Raw genomic sequence first — 16,496 nt, forward strand, 5'->3', positions numbered from 1 at the left:
CTTAATTTTCTGGTACTGAGTAAACTAAGTGTAAGCACGTGCTGATATGAATACTTCGAGGTGAGCTTGAGCCTTCTCTATCCCACTGGTCAGTCCAGATAGAATGTATACATATACAGGTGTGTATGTACAAAGCTTTTATCTATATAGACATAGACTATATGCTTGTGTTTGTCTCTGTAACTACACCTAAGCGGGTACCTACATGTGTCCATGTATGCAAATACATGTGTGTGTACATGTGTGCACATATATGGGTAAAGGACCTCTTGGTTCAGACATTTGGAAATCAGAGAGCTCTGGATTTGAGGGTTGAATATTCCTTTTATTAGCTGTGTGATTCCAAGCAAGCAGTGTTAATGTCTTTCAGCCAGTTTTCTCTTCTACCAATGGAAATAATCCTATTTCATAGGCATCTTTGTGAGGATTATATCCCATAATTAATATAAAGCATCTGGGATCATGTCTGGCATAGAAAAGGCAATTAACAAATAATTCAGCTCCTGTTACTTTATATACCTTTCCCTCTCCCTACCATGAGACGGCATGTCTCAAATTTTGTGTCATTATTCTCAATTGATGAAGGAGCAAACGGCTCTCAAAGCAGGCATGTCAATAGCTTGAATGGTAGGCAATTTATAGAATTTGTAAAAGCATATTCACATACTTGTTCTCCTAATATCCATTAACTACAGTAAAGCAGTCAAAATTATCTTGGTTGGCAATATGCAGAAGAAAGAACCAGAAAGCACAGTCAGAGGAGTTGTTATCATGGAGCAACCCCTGGTCCATGACTATCAGCACTCACCCTGGCCAGAGGAAGGGGGTACTGCCCTCTCCATAGGGACAGTCAAGTGCAGGGGAAAGTGACATCTCTGCCACCCTTCTTTGTGTTGGGCCATGACTGGTCCATTGGTCACAAGTCTTGGAATGGCACCCTAAATTGGAGTTGTGCACATCAAATTCCCATACCCTCTAGACTGAAGCAATTCCCAGCTTGTCATTTCACACCTGGCTGAGGAGAGGTCCTGCAGCCAGTGTGAGGGGCCCTCAGGAGGAAGTGAGCTCAAGACCCCTCCTGACAGCTTAGCCTGGCCAGGAACTGCTAGCTGCTTCCTGCTGGGAGGCAGTGCACACTGCTTTTGCAAGGCCAGCCTTCCATGCTTGAGACACACAGCCCAGCTGTGATAGGATTTCATGTGCATGTGTGGTGCTCACGTCTTCAGCAACATTCAGCAGGAATCACACTGGGTCTGTAGCCATTCTCTTTGGGTAAAGTCATTCTTTGTTGAACCCAAGTGGACAGGGATAAGGAGAAAAGATGTATACTGCAAAGAGCAGGATTTAGGGTAAATGTAGGGAATAACTTACCTCTCAGGCTGAGGGAGCACAAGAACAGATATTCTGAAGTGTTGGTTCATCTCTTTTTTTATGGCATTTCCTTTAGTCTTATGTCTTGGCCAGTGTTAAAGAGGGCAAGGGGAAAAGCTGAAGAGAAGGAATGGCCCTGAACACAGGTGTAACCAAAACTCTGAGATATTTACTACAGTGGAATCAAACTAATTCTTTTTTTTTTCCAGGGCCAAACCAGTGGCATATGGAGGTTCCCAGGCTAGGGGTTGAATTGGAGCTATAGCTGCCGGCCTACGTTACAGCCACAGCAACATGGGATCTGAGCTGCATCTGTGACCTACACCACAGCTTGCGGCAATGCCAGATCCTTAACACACTGAGTGAGGCCAGGGATAGAACCTGTGTCCTCATGGATACTAGTCATATTAATTTCTGCTGCACCACAATGGGAACTCCCCCAAACTGATTCTTTATTTGTTTCTGTCCCCACATGGCCATCCTGATTAATAGAAGCTAGAAACCAAAGATACTTACTAATTTCCACTTCATTCTCCAAGCCACCTTTTGAGCAGGCACTAGACTCTGCCCCATCTCATCCCTAATCTGGGCAGTGGGCTCAGGCCCACCAAACTATGTAGAAAAAGAAGGGGTGGTGGGGGGGAGAATTTTCAAAGGGAAATCAAGCTCTGACACCAAAAGAGAAGGAACCACAGATGACCAGTGTAATGACTTTATCCAGCCCTCACTAATTTGTCTTCTTCTGAAACATTTGGGGTCATTTGGACTCTAGAATTAATGCCCACGTCTTTGTGTTCTGTGTTCTTTTATTTCCTTTATTTAAGGCTTCCTTTCCTCTAACACTGGAAACTGTAGAAGGACCGTACTTCATCTGGGAAAAATGTGGTGCATTCAGAAGGAACCATACTTGTTTGAAACCAAATGTAGGTTTCCAAATGCTCCTCCTGTGTCATCATCATCCCCACTGTCATCATTCCATCACAATCATCGTCACCATGATAGTACCACCATCACTGTCATCAAAACCCTGTTTTTGAATACTTAACATGTGCCAGGCCCTGAGTAAGTGCCTTCAGTTATCTTCACAGCAACAAACAAACAAACAAACAAAAAACTGTCATAATCTCATGAGGTAGCTTTCTTTATTTCCTCTTTTTACAAATAAGAAAAATGAGGCTGAGGTCACAGTAAATAGATCCAAGATTTGATGTGGATCTGCCTGATTCTAAACTCCATGTGTTTAACTGCTGTGCTAGACTATACTGCATTCCCCCTGCCCCCCTCCTCCAAGCATTTTAAATAGTAATAATTTATAAAATATTAAATATAGACCTTTTTCTGTTCTAGAGTTTCTCAACATATGGTCCAAGGGCTGCCTATATAAAAATCTCTTGGGTTAATTGTTAAAAATTCAGATTCCTGAGTCCCATCCAGAAATACTTTTATTGAAATATAATTGACACATAACATTATATCAGTTGTAGGTACATAGCAGTTTTTAAAGATTCTACATGTAAGTGAGATCATATGGTCTTTGTCTTTTCCTGTGCAACTTATTTCACTTAGGGTAGTGCCCTCAGCTTCCATCTATATTGTTGCAAATAGCAGGAGTTCCTTCTTTTTTATAGCTGAATACAATTCCATTGTATATATATACACACATATATATATGTACACATATATATATATGTACACACACACACACACACACACACACACACACACACTGAGCAAGGCCAGGGATCAAACCCGCTGTGTGTGTGTGTGTGTGTGTGTATGTGCGCACGCGCGCATATCACCTTTTTATATATCCCATTCTCTCTTTCTATCTATCGCCTTTTCTTTATCCATTCATCAATCCATGGACTCTTAGGTTGTTTCTATGTCTTGATCATTATAAATAATGTTACAGTGAACATAGGGTGCAGATATATATTCAATATAGTGTTTTCATTTCCTTTGGATAAATACCCAGAGGTGGAATTTCTGGATCATATGATATTTTGATTTAAAATTTTTGGAGGAACCGCCATACTGTTTTCCACAGTGGCTGCATCAATTTACATTGCCACAATGGTGCATAAGAGTTCTCTTTTCTCGGAGTTCCCGTCATGGTGCAGTGGTTAATGAATCCTACTAGGAACCATGAGGTTGCGGGTTCGATCCCTGGCCTTGCTCAGCGGGTTAAGGATCCGGTGTTGCCATGAGCTGTGGTGTAGGTCGCAGACGCGGCAAGGATCCCACGTTGCTGTGGCTCTGGTGTAGGCTGGTGGCTACAGCTCCGATTGGACCCCTAGCCTGGGAACCTTCATATGCCACGGGAGTGGCCCAAGAAATGGCAAAAAGACAAAAAACAAAACAAAACAAAAAAAGAGTTCTTTTTTTTCCACATCCTTGCTGACACTTGTTATTTCCTGTCTTTTTGATAATTGATAGTAGCCATTCTAGTAGGTGTAAGGGGATAACTCATTGTGGTTTAGATTTGCATTTTGCAGTTCTCTGATGAGTAATGATGTTGAGTAGGTTTTCATGTACCTGTTGCCCATCTGTATCTCTTCTTTGGAAAAATATCTATTCAGATCTTCTGTTCATTTTTAAATTGGATTGTTTGTGCTTTTTGCTATGGAGTTGTATGCATTTTAAAAATATATTTTGGATATTAATCCCTTATTGGATATATGATTTATAAATATTTTCTCCCATCCAGTAGGTTACCTTTTTATTTTGTTGATGACTTCCTTTGCTGTTTAGAAACTTTTTAGTTTGATATCCATCCACTTGTTTATTTTTGCTTTTCTTGCCAAGAAATATTGAATCAGAATCTCTAGGGGTGGGATCGAGTGATGATATGTCTTTCACATGGTTCTTGCCAAAGTTTGAGAACTGTTGTTCAGAGAATAGGAAAATGTCCTGTCTTAATGATTGTCTTCAAACCTTTGGTCAATTCCTCATAATCGTACTCACAATAGCCATAATTTTATAGCTGCAGGGCATGCTGTGAAATCAAAGGGGGACCCACAGAGCAGGGATGGCCATCATCAATAAAAACAGTCTGACTGTAGAGTTCAAGTTTGTGTCTGTGGGGTGTAAGAAATTGTAGCTTCATCTAGAAGAGTCCTAATATGGCTCAGCAATTGCCCATGACTGGCTTATTCCCATCCTTCAGTTCAGATGTAATTTATTCTACACTATCTCATCATTTTTGTTATTTATTTCACAGTATTTATGCAGATCTATAATAGTATTTCCTTCAGTTACTTTTTATTTGTTACTTTTGTTACTTTTCTATTTACTTTTCTATTTATCTAATTAGAAAGTAACTTTCAGGAGGGTAAGGGCTGAGACTTTCCACAGAGCCTATTTATATGCCTGAAATCTTGTAGATATTCACAAATATTTTACCAAAAGAATGCATTAGTGATCTAGTGGGAGCGGCATGGTGGGAGCAACCTTCTGGTAGTGACCTATAGACTGACATCAGACAGACTTGTGGGGTGGGATATGCTTCATGTTGTTTGAAGTAGAGCCTCATCCACCACAAGGGGGTATTAGAACAACCAAGAAGAACCAACTGGGTAGGATTCAGGGCAGAGCTCCAGTCCAAGCAGAAGTCTGAACTAAATCAGATGCCAGACTGAGGAAGTACGATAGGAATTATGGAAAAAATAAACCTGATTGGTTTAGAGCATACCAGGCCCTGGATGTAGGTTCTATTTCCTTTTGTCCATGACCAGAGTAGGTTGTGCCTACCTATTCTGTTTGGCTGGGTCAGGACCAATCGAGGAATGGTAGGGTGGAACCTGCAGAGTGTAATTGTCCCTGTTTGAGCAGGGTGAAAACTCTCTCCACCTTTAAGCCTTCTCAAAGTCATCCTTCTCCCTGGGAGTGGAGTCTTAGGCAATGCAAAACAAATCGTTTAATTCCAAATAACCGAAAATCCACTTTGTATCATGGGTGGTAAATGTAGCCACAGAGGTCATATGAAGGTCAATGATTTCAAAGAAACTTAAGATAAATTCATGATTGCTATTCCTGATAGGCGTGAAGTAGGGATGTTTAGGAGTATTCCTAACATAACCATCCCATGCTGATTGGGAAAATGCCTTTTATTTTTGGTCCTTCATGGACTGTGCCCAGAGTTGTTTGGGGGTCAGGTGATGGATATTGAAGCATTTCTGGGGGCATTAGTAATACTCTTAGACTTTTGATGACAGGCATTGTCTTTCCTTCTTTAAAGCTTCCCATATCTCTGGCTCCTGCTCTCAATCAGGATTCCTGGAGCAGGTGGTGTAAAGTAATTTCTTTGGCCCAGGTACTGAAACATCCTCCATAAATGCTGAAATACCACATCAGGTGTTTTAACGCCTTCATGTCTCAGCCACGGAATTTTGAAAGGTTTTAATTTTCCCTCTAATTTCTAACTCTTCTCTGCTTCTAAAAATGCATTGGTGGAGATTTCAATGTGAAATGAATACATGCTCATTAAAATATTTGGAAAATATAGTAAATAGAGTGGCAAAAATAAGCATCAGTAATCCTACCACCCCCAAAACAACTGCTGCTAATATCTTGGCTAATTACCGTCCTGCATTTTTATTGTGAATAGCTGTTAAATTTTTTTGTTTGCTTTGCATAGTAGTAATCATGCTGTATACACAATTTTGTATCCCTAAGTATAAAATTATAATGATAGCATAACAGAGCTTTTTCCTGTGTTATTATAAACACTTCATAAATACCAATTGTGTATACCACAGCTGATTTAATCATTTCCTGACTATTGGACATTTAAGTTGTTTACAATTTTTGAATAATGCTTTGATGAATATCTTTGTAAATAAAACATTTTCCACATTGGGGAATTTTTTATTTTGTGCAGATTTTGTGGAAATGGAGCTAATGTGTTCACGTATGTGAATCATCACCCTTGCCAGTAGCTGACAAGGCAACTTTGTGCAAATTAGAAAGAGGCACCCTTTCCTCTGGACACTTGACTCCTATCTATGGGAAAATTGTCTCAGTAACTACACTGTAATTCCTACAAGTGAACGGTGCCCCTTGGGCTTGTGCAAAATAGAATTTGCACAATCATAAGTGGCAGACATTTTCTTTCCACAATTTTTTGTAGTAATTTATTCTCCTAATAGCCATGTAGTAGTTTGACAATTTGCCTCACCTTAGTCAGTATGGAGAATTATTTTAATTATTCTGATTTGATGGGGGAGAAATGCTACTTTATTGATTTATATTTATTTAGATTACCTGTGAGTTTTAGAATGTTACTTTGTTTCAGTTTTCTCTATAGAACAAAAAACCCTACTCTTTCCTCTCTTTTTTTCAACAAAGAAATGTTAAGCAGAAGTTGACAACTGAGCCCAGATATAGTTCCCCTGCTAAACAGAAGGTGTTTTGTGGCACAGGACCAAGACTTGTGCTTTCTGTCTCTGTGGCTGGGAAAACATGTAATTGATTCTTTGCCTTCCTTCCCAGGTAGGTTTCCTCCTGCTCTTCTGTTCACTTCTGGGCTTACCCACGAAACATGGGAGAGGTCAGGATTCTAAGGAGTCCAGAATGAGAGGGTCTCAGCATGATCTGATCTGATGGAAGCTTCTGCCCTTTCTCAGCTCCTTACCAGAGACTTTGAGAGATTGTGGAGGCATACAAAAGTAGATACTATGCAAAAAACCTCTTACCCCTGAGCTCTGATTCATCTGCTTAGTTGGGACCCTGTGTTAGTTGGGGTTTTCCAGAAAAGAAAACTGATAGTAGACAAAATAGGAATTGGCTCCTGCAATTAGTTAGCTGGAGAAGTCCCAGGATCTACCATTCATAAGCCAGAGAATCAGGGAAGCCTCTGGTGTAATTCAGTCCAAGTCTAAAGATGTGAGAATAAGGAGTGCTGATATCTAAGGGCAGGAGAAGATGGATGTCCCAGCTCAAGCAGAGACAACAAATTCACCCTTTCTCCACCTTTTTGTTCTATTAAAGGCCTAAATAATTTGGTTGATGCCTTCCTGCCTTGGTGAATGTGATCTTCTTAACTCAATCCATGGATTTAAGTGCTAATCTCTTCCAGGAGCATCCTCATAGACATACCCAGAGATATTGTCTTACCAGATATCTGGTATCCTTTAGCCCAATCAGGTTGACACATAATATTAATCATTACAGGCTCAGAAGTTCATGGCCTTCTTGTGAAGGTTTACCAAAGCCCTGGTCCCATAACACAGCAGGGTGGCCATACCTCCCTCTTCATACTGTGAGATCTTCTCAGCTAGAGCCCTCGCCTAAAGTTATTCACCCAACAAGTCTTTGTGGGTCCTCTCTGTCCCAGGAACTTCTCTGGGTATTGCATAAAGTGGCCAACAAGAACAGACAAGCTCAGAGTTCCCTTCGTGGCTCAGCAGTTAAGGAATCTGACTAGGATCCATGAGGATGTGGGTTCAATCCCTGGCCTCACTTAGTGGGTTAAGGATCCGGCATTGCCATGAGCTGTGGTGTAGGTTGCAAATGTGGCTTGGGTCTTGCATTGCTGTGGCTCTGTAGTAGGCCAGCAGCTACAGCTCTGATTCAACCCCTAGCCTGGGAACCTCCATGATGCTGCAGGTGCAGCCCTGAAAAAACAGACAAATTCCTGACATTCTGGAGGTTGTAGGAGTTTAAAAGGTACAAAATGAGCAAGTAATCAAATAGATGAATGATTAAACAAAATCTAAAAGGTGACATGCCCCTGAGTGGCTGAGGGTGAGGGCTGGAGGGTGCTTTAGCATGGGTGATCAAGAAGGGGTTTTTGGACACTTGGGCTGAGACCTGAATGACCTCGTTGACTTGGTATATGACAAAGAAAGGAACAAATATTTCTTAAGACATTACGAGGTTCTTTGGGGGTATAATTTCATTTAACTTACATTTCAAAGTGTAAGGTGGTACATGATACAGAAAAGAAGTCACTCGCCTGAGGTCTTGCAGCTTGTAAAGCACAGAAGCAAATTTGTAGCTGTATGGGCACAGGTCCAAAGCTTGTGCTCTTTCCACAAAACCACATCAGACATGAAAGGGAACTAATAGGCCAGGGGCTGAGGAGTTGGTCTCTGGTAGTTTAGGAACTGGTGAGGGAGGGCAAAACCAAGGTCAAGGATTATTTCCTTCTGTTTTCTTTTCTGAAGCTGCCCATGATTAAAATTTGAGTTCTTTTTCATGGAGAAGGCTAGCACAGTGAACAGAGAAACATAACAGTGGACTGGTTCAGGAAATCTCATGTGGGATCCCCGTCAACCTCCAGAGATAATTATTTATCCTTGAGGAGATAGGTGACATAGTTATTTTTATCATCTTGGTCATCAATAAATAGGAGCATCTGCCCTAGATGAAGACTCAAGTTGGAGCAAGACCTCCGTGAAACTCATTTCAACTTGTTCTAACGATGTTGTTACTTCTGGGAGATATTTTGGCTGTATGCTGATTCCAGAGTTCTCTTAGGATAGAAGTATTCTGGAAGGACGTGGAAAGAAGTAACCACCCAGAGACCACTGGTGGCGCTCTCAAGCCCTGACTTCCTTGCTCTGTGTCTCCATTGACATTTTCTTTTCTTTTTTTTTTGAAAGAAATATCTGTATTATTATTATTTTAATAGTTATTTCCCCAATACAAATTTTTCCACTGTACAGCATGGTGACCCAGTTACACATACATGTACACATTTTATTTTCTCACATTATCATGCTCCATCATAGGTGACTAGACATAGTTCCCAGTGCTACACAGTAGGATCTCATTGCTAATCCATTCCAAAGGCAATAGTTTGTATCTATTAACCCCAAGCTCTCCAACCACCCACTCCCTCGCCATCCCCCTTGGCAACCACAAGTCTATTTTCCAAGTCCATGATTTTCTTTTCTGTGGAAAGGTTCATTTGTGCCTTATATTAGATTCCAGATATAAGTGATATCATATGGTGTTTGTCTTTTTCTTTCTGACTTACTTCACTCAGTATGAGTCTCTAGTTCCATTCATGTTGCTGCAAATGTCATTATTTTGTTCTTTTTTATGGCTGAGTAGTATTGCATTGTGTGTATATATATATACACCACATCTTCCTAATCCAGTCGTCTGTTGATGGACATTTGAGTTGTTTCCATGTCTTGGGTATTGCGAATAGAGCTGCAATGAACATGCAGGCGCATGTGTCTTTTTTAAGGAAAGTTTTGTCCAGATATATGTCCAAGAATGGGACTGCTGTGTCATATGGTAGTTCTATGGATAGATTTCTAAGGTACTTCCATACTGATCTCCATAGTGGTTGTACCAGCTTACATTCCCACCAACAGTGCAGGAGGGTTCCCTTTTCTCCACACCCCAACCAGCATTTGCTATTTGTGGACTTCTTAATGATGGCCAAACTGACTGGTGTGAGGTGGCATATCATGGTAGTTTTGATTTGTATTTCTCTAATAATCAAGGATGTTGAACATTTTTCATATGCTTGTTGGCCATCTGTACATCTTCCTTAGAAAAATGTCTATTCAGGACTTTTGCCCATTTTTCCACTGGATTGTTGGCTTTTTTGCTGTGGGGTTGTATAAGTTGCTTGTATATTCCAGAGATTAAGCCCTTGTCAGTTGTATCATTTGAAATTATTTTCTCCCGTTCTATGAGTTGTCTTTTTGTTTTCTTTTTGGTTTCCTTTGCTGTGCAAAAGCTTGTCAGTTTGATGAGGTCCCATTGGTTTATTTTTGCTCTTATTTCTTTTGCTTTGGGAGACTGACCTGAGAAAATATTCATAAGGTCGATGTCAGAGAATGGTTTGCCAATGTTCTCTTCTAGGAGTTCGATGGTGTGTTGTCTTATATTTACGTCTTTCAGCCATTTTGAGTTTATTTTTGTGCATGGTGTGAGGGTGTGTTCTAGTTTCATTGCTTTGCATGCAGCTGTCCAGGTTTCTCAGCAATACTTGCTAAAAAGACTTTCCCATTTTTTGTTCTTGCCTTCTTTATCAAAGATTAATTGACTGTAGGTGTCTGGGTTTATATCTGGGTTCTCTATTCTGTTCCATTGGTCTGTCTGTTTTGGTACCAGTACCACACTGTTTTGATGACTGTGGCTTTGTAATATTGCCTGAAGTCTGGAAGAATTATGCCTTCTGCTTGGTTTTTGTTTCTCAGGATTGCTTTGGGTCTTTTGTGGTTCCATATAAATGTTTGGATTGTTTGTTCTAGTTCTGTGAAAAATGTGATGGGTAATTTGATAGGATTTGCTTTGAATCTATAGGTTGCTTTGGGTAGTATAGCCATTTTTCCAATATTAATTTTTCCAACCCATGAGCATGGGATATCTTTCCATTTCTTTGAATCCTCTTTAATTTCCTTGATTAATGTTTTATAGTTCTCAGCATATAAGTCCGTTACCTCCTTGGTCAGATGTATTCCCAGGTACTTGATTTATTGGAGTACAATTTTAAAAGGTATTGTATTTTTGTATTCCTTTTCTAATATTTCATTGTTAGTATACAGAAATGTGACTGATTTCTGAATGTTAATCTTGTATCCTGCTACTTTGCTGAATTTGTTGATCAGTTCAAATAGTTTTTGGGCAGAGTCCTTAGGGTTTTCTATGTATAGTACCATATAGTCTGCATACAGTGACAATTTTACCTCTTCTCTTCCTATTTGGATGCCTTTTATTTCTTTGGTTTTTCTATTTCTGTGGCTAGGACTTCCAAAACTATGTTGAGTAGCAGTGGTGAGAATGGGCATTCCTGTCTTTTTCCAGATTTTAGTGAGAAGGCTTTCAGCTTTTCTCCATTGAGTATTATATTTGCTGTGGGTTTGTCATAAATGGCTTTTATTATGTTAATGTATGTTCCCTCCATACCCACTTTGGTAAGAGTTTTATTGTGAATGGATGTTGGACTTTGTCAAATGCTTTTTCTGCGTCTATTGAGATGATCATATGTTTTTGACTTTTCTTTTATTAATGTAGTGTATGACGTTGATTTATTTGCATATGTTCAACCATCCTTGTGAAACTGGGATGAACCCCACCTGGTCAGGGTGTACAATCTTTTTTATTTGTTGTTGGATTCGGATGGCAAAAATTTTGTTGAGAATTTTTACGTCTGTATTCATTAACCTATTGGCCTATAGTTTTCTTTTTTGGTGGTATCTTTGTCTCATTTTGGAATTAGGGTGATGGTGGCATCATGGAATGTCTTTGGGAGTGTTCCTTCTTCAACCTTTTGAAAAAGTTTAAGGAGGATGGGTATAAGTTCCTCTTTGTATGTTTGGTAGAATTTGCCTGTGAAGCCATCTGGTCCTGGACTTTTATTTGTAGGGAGTGTTTTTATGACACACTCAAATTAAATTCTAGTGATCGATCTGTTCAGTTGTTCTATTTCTTTTTGATTCAGTTTTGGCAGGCTGTAAGTCTCTAGAAAGTTGTCCATTTCTTCTAGGTTGTCAAATTTGTTGGCATATAGTTGTTGATAGTATTCTCTTATGGTTTTTTTTGTATTTCTGTAGTATCCATTGTGACTTAATCTTTTTCATTTCTGATATTGTTTATTTGGGTTTCTTCTCTGCTCTTCTTGGTGAGTCTAGCCAGAGGTTTGTCAATTTTGTTTACTTTTCAAAGAATCAGCTCTTGGTTTTATTGATTTCTTCTATTGTTTTTTGAATCTCTATTTTATTGATTTCCTCTTTGATCTTCATGATTTCCTTCCTTCTGCTGACTTTAGGTTTTGTTTGTTTTTCTTTTTCTAATTCATTTAGGTGTTAGATTAAGTTGTTGATTTGTGATTTTTTTTCTTTTTTGAGGAATGCCTGTATTGCTATAAATTTCCCTCTGAGCACTGCTTTTGCAGCACCCCACAGATTTTGAGTGGTTTTGTCTTCATTATCATTTGTCTCGAGGTATTTTTTAATTTCCTTCTTGATTTCCTCATTGACCCATTGATTTTTTAGTAGCATGTTGTTTAGTCTCCATGTGGTCAGTTTTTTCTCATTTCTTTTCCTGTGGTTGATTTCTAGCTTCATGCCATTGTGGTCAGAGAAGATACTTGAAATAATTTCTATACTTTTAAATTTGTTGAGGTTAGCTTTGTGCCCCAGTATGTGATCAGTTCTTGAGGATGTTCCATGCGCACTTGAGAAGAATGTATACTCTGATTTTTTTTTTTTGGATGTAATGTCCTGAAAATGTCGATTAAGTCTAACTTTTCTGTTATGTCCTTTAGGATCTCTGTTACCTTATTGATTTTCTGTCTAAATGATCTGTCCATTGATGTGAGTGGGGTGTTAAAGTTTCCTACCATTACTGTATTCCCAACAATTTCTCCTTTTATGTCTGTTAGTATTTGTTGTAGGAATCTGGGTGCTCCTATATTAGGGGCATATATATTGACAATTGTAATATCCTCTTCTTGTATGAATCCTTGAACCATTAAATAGTGTCCTTCTTTGTCTTTCTTAATGGGCTTCGTTTTAAAGTCTATTTTGTCTGACATGAGTGTTGCAACTCCTGCTTTCCTGTCTTGTTCATTGGCATGAAATATCTTTTCCCATCCCCTCAATTTGAATCTATATGTGTCCTTTGCTCTAAGGTGAGTTTCTTGTAGGGAGAATATTGAAGGTTTTTGCTTTTTTATCCAATCTGCCACTCTATGTCTTTTGATTGGAGCATTTAGTCCATTGACATTTAAGGTGATTATTGATAGATACGTGTTTATTGCCATTTTAAACCTTGTTTTCCAGTTGATTCTATGTATTATTTTCTTCCTTTCTTTTTTTGCTTGGATGACTTACATTTATTTTATGCTTGAGTACTTTTCAGTTTTTGCGAATGTAATGTTTGGTTTTGATTTGTGGTTGCCCTGTTTTTTAAGCACGTTAAGCCCCTCCTAAATCTGCTTGCTTTTGCCTGATAGTCATATAGGCTCAAACACATCATTAAAATAATAAAAAAAGAATCTATATTTTCTTACTTTCCTCCCCCACATTGTATGATTTTGATATATATGTTTTTAACCTCTTCATATTTAGATCTGTATGCTGGCTTATTTAAGTGACTGCTTTCCAATTGTGGTTTCCTCCATCCTAATACTTCTTTCTCTTTTCTCTCTCTTTAATTTAGAGAAGCCCTTTCAGTATTTCTTTTAGAATGGGTTTAGTGTTGCTGTATTCTTTTAACTTTTGTTTGTTGGAGAAATTCTTTATTTCCCCTTCTAATTTAAATGATATTCTTGCAGTATAGCATATTCTAGGTTGCAATTTTTTTTTCCTTTCAGAACTTTAAATATATCTTGGCACTCCCTTTTTGCCTGTAGTGTTTCTGTACAGAAATCAGCTGATAGCCTTATGGGGGTTCCCTTATAATTAACGCTTTGCTTTTCTGTTGCTGCCTTTAGGGGCCTATCTTTATCTTTAACTTTTACCATTTTTATTATAATATGTCTTGGTATGGGCCTGTTTGGATTCAGCTTGTTTTGGGCCCTCTGTGCTTCCTATATCTTGAAATCAGTATCCTTTATATTTGGAAAGTTTTTAGCCATAATTTCTTCAAATATTTTTTCAATCTCTTTTTCTTTTTCTTTTCCTTCTGAAATTCCTATTATGCATAGATTGGCCCACTTTATATTATCCCATAGGTCTCTTGTATTGCTTTTGTGTTTTTTCATTTGGTTTTCTTTTATTTATTTATTTATTTATTTTATTTTATTTTTTTTTTATTTTTGTCTTTTTGACTTTTTCTTTTGTCTTTTGTTGTTGTTGTTGTTGTTGTTGTTGTTATTTCTTGGGCCGCTCCCAGGGCATATGGAGGTTCCCAGGCTAGGGGTTGAATCGGAGCTGTAGCCACCGGCCTATGCCAGAGCCACAGCAACGCGGGATTCGAGCCGCGTCTGCAACCTACACCACAGCTCACGGCACCGCCGGATCGTTAACCCACTGAGCAAGGGCAGGGATTGAACCCGCAACCTCATGGTTCCTAGTCGGATTCGTTAACCACTGCGCCACGACGGGAACTCCTCATTTGGTTTTCTGTCTGCTGTCCTGATTGGGTGATTTCTATTATTTTATCTTCCAATCACTAATTCGTTCCTCTGCATTATTCATTCTGCTCTTTATTGCCTTAAGCTCAGTTTGTATCTCTGCAAATGAATTGTCTAGTTTTTCTTGGTTCCTCCTTATATTTTCTAGTTCCTTTCTAGAGGAATCTGCATTACTGTTAATATCCTCTCTTAATTCCTTCAGTATTTTCAATACCTCTCTTTTGAACTCAAAGTCTGTCAGACTGCAGAGGTCTGTTTCATTGTTGTCTGTTTTAGGTGAATTTTCCTGTTCCTTTAACTGCAAATGGTTTCTGTGTTTCTTCATTTTGCTTGTGTTTTTCTTTTTCGTGAGTTTGGGGAAGCCAAACTATAGTCTTGTAAGGCCACTTATATGCAAGAATACCTCTTTGTAATTTTTTGGGGAGGTTATTATTTATTTTTGGTGTGGGGGTTTGAATATTTACTGTCTATTTCTTCTGTGTGAGCAAAGGCTGCTCAATGTGTTTTCAGGGAGAAGAAGGCAATGGGTAGGGCAAATAGTCAGTACCTGGTTGTTGGGCTTTCAATCGCAGCAAGGACCTGCAGGAAGGTGGCACAGGCTACTCCTAGTTTCAGGGCCCTGGGAAGTGGTAATAAGCTCTAGCCAGATCTTCAAGGTGACCACAGCATTTGGCAGTAGCAACAGATGGGTGCATGAGTTCCCAGGGGAGTGAGAGCAACAACAGCTTGTGTTTGCCCTCCTCTGAGGTGACTGGAACTGCAGGTGGTGCCTGCTCAGGGACCCCTATTGGGAGCAGGCCATGACGATCTCTAGAGTCAGTGATAACTGTGGGTGGTTTGCCCCTGCCACCTGTAGACCATGCACGAAGCAACCCATCTCACTTAGCCCACATATGAGGTGCTGTACAGGGTGTCCTAATTGCAGAATCCTGGGAAGTGATAGAGATCGGGTGTGTGGGTACTTCCCAGAATGATTGGCAGTGGCAGCAGCAGGGCGGGTGTGTTCCCAGGGGTGTGAGAGCACCAACAAGTGGTGTTCATTCACAATGCCCTCCTCTGAGGTGCCTTTTAGGTGAGTGGGGCTGGAAGGTTTTTGTTCAGATATCTCCAATGGCAGCAGGCCATGCCCTCCTTTGGAATCACGGATAACTATGGTGGTTTGCCCCTGCTGCCTGCAGACCACACAAGAAGCACCCTGTCCCACTTAGCCCACGCAGGAGGTGTTGCACCAGTTGCTCCTACTTGTAGGGTCTTGGGAAGGTACAGTGACCAAATGTCTGGGGGTCACCCTGAGCATTTGGCAGTGGCAGTTGCAGGGTGGGTGTGTTCCCAGGGGAGTGAGAACAACAGTGTATGGTGCTTGGTTGCAATGCTTTCTTTTTTGCCAATCCCTGAGGTGACTGGAATTGCTGGTGGAGCCCACTCACAGGTCCCTAGTGGTGGCAAGCCACGCTTTTCTCTTGCTTCTGAGACAACCGCCACAGTCTGTCCCTGCCACCTGTGGATTGTGCAAGAGGCACCACGTCGCACTTAGCCCACACAATAGTTTCCTGGCCACTGGTAGCCTGGACAAGAAGTGCCTAATCTCCCCTAAGTGAGCAAGAGGCTTCTCCATGCCCATAGCCTCCGCTGAGCAGCCCTGCCCTCTAAGCCCACAGGCATGTGCATGCTCTGGGGCAGGGAGTTTCCTATGGCCTCCTCTCCTCCTCTCCTCTCCCCAACAGTGGCACCTTGCCTCTCCTGCCATGGTGTTCCCCTCCTTAGGCTGTGGTTCACTGCTCCTTAACCCCTCGTGCCATCCCAAGTTCTCTCCTTGGGACTGACCTCTGGAGCCTAAGCCTCAGCACCCAGCCCCTGCCCGAGCATCTCAGACTGTGGTGTCTGGGCTGGTGATTCAGATGGACTGTGTGGGTCTCACTCTGCTTTGCTGTTCTCAATCCAGCTGCTGCACTTTTCTCAGCGACTTTGAGATCCTGCCAACTCAGCCAATCTTTTGTCAGTTAGGTGGCTTCCCAGGAGGTGGGTTCATTTTCTCCTTGATGACTCCTTCTCAGAAATGCTAGTCCCATCCTGATTCCTTTTC

General features: G+C 40.4%; 1 long non-coding RNA gene across 3 annotated transcripts in view; it reads left to right on the forward strand.

Annotated features, from left to right (window-relative positions):
• Positions 1-16,496, forward strand: part of LOC102160043 (uncharacterized) — a 730,195-nt gene that overhangs the window by 199,206 nt on the left and 514,493 nt on the right. The gene's annotated exons all lie outside the window — the stretch shown is intronic.

Source organism: Sus scrofa, chromosome 14 (assembly GCF_054392235.1).
Source record: "Sus scrofa isolate SSC_HxYL_T2T_F1_AM1 chromosome 14, Sscrofa_HxYL_maternal_Yorkshire_Landrace_v2.0, whole genome shotgun sequence".
Lineage (NCBI taxonomy): Eukaryota > Metazoa > Chordata > Mammalia > Artiodactyla > Suidae > Sus > Sus scrofa.